At 40.9% G+C, this 3,695-nt stretch overlaps 1 non-coding gene across 1 annotated transcript; it reads left to right on the top strand.

The window, feature by feature from the left end:
* The first annotated feature begins 209 nt into the window (after positions 1–209).
* Positions 210–316, top strand: LOC148580968 (small nucleolar RNA R71). The gene has a single exon (XR_015899109.1). It is a non-coding gene; the product is annotated as a small nucleolar RNA R71 (small nucleolar RNA).
* The last annotated feature ends 3,379 nt before the right edge of the window (positions 317–3,695 follow it).

Raw genomic sequence — 3,695 nt, 5'->3', positions numbered from 1 at the left:
CATCCACATTGTTCACCTCCATCACTCCTCTAGTGTTGCCTCTTTCAGAAGCGTAGAAATAGTCATTCTCAGCTACAGTCTCAATGACATCTATGGCTTCTTCAATGGTCTTCTTCTTGTTCAGAGATCCCCTGGATGAGTGGTCTACTACCTTCTTTGATTCATAAGAAAGACCTTCATAGAAAATGTGTAGTTGTACCCATTCATTGAACATATCTGGCGGGCACCTTCTTGTCAGATCCTTAAACCTCTCCTATGCTTCATAGAAAGTCTCACCATCTTGTTGCCTGAAAGTTTGAACCTCAGCACTCAACCTGTTGATTCTTTGAGGAGGATAGAATCTTGCCAAGAATTTGTTCACCACATCTTCCCAGGTTATTAAGCTTTCCTTCGGGAAGGATTCCAGCCATTTAGATGCCTTGTCCTTGAGTGAGAAGGGGAATAGAAGTAGTCTGTAGGTGTCAGGATGAACACCATTAGACTTCACAGTGTCACATATCCTCAGGAAGGTGGTTAGATGCTGATTGGGATCTTCTTGAACACCTCCTCCGAATGAACAGTTGTTCTGAACAAGGGTGATGAGCTGTGGCTTTAGTTCAAAGTTGTTGGCATGTATGGTTGGCTTTTGGATGCTACTTCCACAGTTTCCTGGGTTTGGATTGATGTAGGATCCCAGAACTCTTCTCTCTTGCCCAGCATGATGCACTGGGCCTTCTCTGCCATGGTTGTGAACCTCTTCTTCATGATGGTTCTCCATATTCTCATCCATGTCTGGTTTAAAATACTCCTCTTCTTCCTCCGTACCAACTACTTTCTTTCCTCTTGCTTCCCTCCTTAATCTAAGGAAGGTCCTCTTAGGTTCAGAATCAAAGGAAGTTGAAGCACTACTTCTTCTACCTGTCATACAACCCACAAATCACAAGCAAGAAAGATAGATGCAGACAGTATTCTTTGCAGAAATGCTGTTAGTGTGAGTGATGCAATATATCAAACAGTTAGTGGGTCAGTGAACTAAATAGTAAACAACTAAGAAAGGGGTAGGGGAAAGGAAGAAAACAGCTAAACTGAAAGTGAATTACTCAAATGAAATCAAACAAAATAAAAAAAATGCTCAATCTAGTTATCCACCAATTTAATCATTGTTGATACAAAATCAATCCCCGGCAACGGCGCCATAAACATGATGCACGGAAACTTGTCTCTCAACAATTTCCCTCGGCAAGTATACCGAATTATCGTCAAGTAAAAACTCACAATAGAGTGAGGTCGAATCCAACAGGGATTGATTGGTCAATCAACTTTAATTAGAGGAATGTTCTAGTTGAGCTAAGCAGAATTTAATGTGAGAATTGCAAGAAATTAAATGGCGGAAAGTAAATAACAGAAAATGTAAATACTGGAAATAAAGAGCTGAATGTAAATGGCGGAAAGTAAATTGCAGAATCTTAAATGGGGAATGGGGAATTCAGCATGAAAGTAAAATGCAGAAATTAAAGAGAATGGGTAAGTTCAAAAATGGGGGATTCATTGGGCTTAGGAGATGTTGCATTCTCCGGATCAAGTTCATTTTCATCTCTTCCTCAATCAATGCATTCATTGATCTCCTTGGCAATCTTAAGTGATTGAACTCCAATTCCTTCGTAATTCAATCTCTCAAATCTTGATCAATAGCCAATTCCTTAGTCTAATTGCTCATGAGAAGAGATGAAGTATGGTCACTGATTATACCACATATATTTCCAAATCAAAGTGTTGGTAGGATTATATGTCACTATATCCATCCAAACCCCAATTTGGTCCAACATGAGAAAGCATTTCTAGCATGATCTCTTCATTCCTCTTCCGAGGTTCCGAAGAGATCCAAGTATGAATAGCTTCTTTTCCAAGACAACTACCCAATTGGATGAAGATTGAAAGCTTTCTAGTAAAATTAAGAGAAAAGAAAGAAGAAGAATAATGAAAACTATTATTGATCCATCAAATTACAACAGAGCTCCCTAACCCAATGAAAGGGTTTTAGTTGTTCATGGCTCTGGGAATGGAAAACAAAGATGGAGAATGCATTCTGAAAGTAAAACTAGAAGTTGCAGAGAAAGTAAAATTATACAGAGAGTAGTCCTCTCAATCCAAAAGCTCCTCTCTAGTTCAAAACTACTCCTATATATACTACTATTCTGATCTTCCAGTTGGCTCTTCAAGTCTTGGATATGGGACTTTGGATCTTGAGTTGAAGCCGTTTGGAATCTTCAGTGGGATCAGCTTGAAAGTGTGAAGTAGGCATGGACTTTGGCTAGGACGTTAGTGGCGTTAACGTTAAGTGAAAATGTGGGTTCGAGAACGTTGGTGACGATCACCTTTTGCACTAACGTTCCTAGCCCAAGATGAGTTACGTTAACTTCAACGTTAGTGGCACTAACGTGACCACTAACGTTGCCTCCTGGTCCATCGCGAGCGTTATTGGCGTTTACCTTTGCCAATAACGTTGCCCTTAGCCCCTTTTTCTCACGTTAGAGTCCACGTTAGTATACCTAACGTGGCTCTTAACGTGGGCATGCCCTAGCCTCGAGAGCGTTAGTGACACTTACCTTTGTCACTAACGCTCCAAATGCCCCTTCTCACGTTAGTGCCCCACGTTAATTGTCTTAACGTGGCCACTAACGTGGTGGTGATTGCCATCTCCAACGTTAGTGACAAAGGTGAGTGTCACCAATGTTGGCTCATTAATTCTTTCCTCCACGTTAGCTTCCACGTTAATGCACTTAACGTGGTAACTAACGTGGCTCATAGTGGCTTAGTCCAACGTTAGTGACAAAAGTGAGTGTCACTAACATTGGCGATTCCTTGCTCCTTCCACGTTAGAGTTCACGTTAACCAAGTTAACGTGGCTCTTAACGTAGCCAATATGGGCTTAGTCCAACGTTAGTGACAAAGGTGTGTGTCACTAACGTTGGCATTATCTTCCTCTTCCACGTTAGAGTTCACGTTAACTGAGTTAACGTGACTCTTAACGTGGCCAATTGCCCTTTTGGAGCGTTAATGGCACTTACTTTTACCACTAATGCTTGGAGCTTCCTTTTCTTCCACGTTAACTACCGTGTTAATGTAGTTAATGTGGTAATTAACGTGGGCTATGATGGCTTCAAAGACGTTATTGGCGATTACTTTTCTCATTAATGTTGCAAGCTAGCTCCCATTCCACGTTAGTTAGACTAACGTGGCTACTAACGTGGCTTTTCCTTACTTCCTTTGTCCTGAAATCAAGCAAATAAAGTGCATCAAAGCTCTAATCTAAGTTATGAGTCATGCATCATCCAATTTGTCATTAAATTCATGCATAATTCTCATGAAATCATATAAAATTCACAATGTTTGCTTGAATCAAGATGTAAGTAAAATTCTACCCAAAACTTTCTTTTTTCCTAAGAAAATGCATGAAACTACCCTAAAACAGTAAAGAAAAAGTCAGTGAAACTGGCCAAAATGCCCTGACATCAGAGATCGACCTACAGTTTCAGGTAACCCTCGGAACATTGGCGCTGTTGCCGGGGAACCTGGAAGTCATCCCATCCCCATGGCGGACGACCATGACAACGACCACGATTCAGATCTAGAGGACAGAACGCCGCATAAAAACGCGGACGCTACATCAAAAGATACTCCAGAATCTAACGAAGACAAAAACTCATCGAATCCAA

This window comes from Arachis ipaensis, chromosome B10 (assembly GCF_059453495.1).
Source record: "Arachis ipaensis isolate K30076 ecotype BB chromosome B10, ASM5945349v1, whole genome shotgun sequence".
Taxonomy (NCBI): Eukaryota; Viridiplantae; Streptophyta; class Magnoliopsida; order Fabales; family Fabaceae; genus Arachis; species Arachis ipaensis.
This window is presented reverse-complemented; position numbering and strand designations above follow the sequence as displayed.